The following is a 631-nucleotide window of genomic DNA, read 5'->3' as shown; positions in this document are numbered from 1 at the left end:
TAAAAACAGATTTAAATTCAGATCAGATTTAAATTTTCAAGTATCCTATGGAATGCAGCATGTTTCTTTTGCTTTCTGAAAGTTAAGGGTCCATGTAAACATTGCTAGGTCCTAATGCTGTGATATTCCTCAAACAGTAAAACTATTGCTTATCCTCCTTCTGGGAGAAGGAGGATTCTTCAAATGTCTAAATGAGAAAATACAAAATAGATTAGGTGGTGGTTAACTGTAGCTGACTGGAGTCTTCAAAATATTAGTGTATGTGGAATCTGACATGTAGTTCTTGTCACATCATTTCATTTCCTTTTGTCCTGATGGAGCTTTCAGGAATGATGCTGGGGAGCTGCTTAGATTTGCAGACTTTCTTGTCTCTATATTCATATATTCATGAAAAAGTAGATTTTTTTCTTATGCATGACAATCACCTTTCTAGAAAGTATGTTGATACTAAGGTTCATTTTTTGTTTTGGTGTGGAGTGACTGTGATAAAGGAACTAGTTAATGCAGAAATTATGAAAAATATATTCAGTCCTTTGAATTCTTTAAACCTCAATGTACAGTGAGGTCCTGCCTCAGTTAATGTTAGCTAATATTTAACATTTCTGATTTTTTATTTCATTTGTGCCTGTAG

The sequence above is a fragment of the Erithacus rubecula genome (assembly GCF_903797595.1).
Source record: "Erithacus rubecula genome assembly, chromosome: 2".
Taxonomy (NCBI): domain Eukaryota; kingdom Metazoa; phylum Chordata; class Aves; order Passeriformes; family Muscicapidae; genus Erithacus; species Erithacus rubecula.
Note: the sequence above shows the minus strand (reverse complement) of the source record.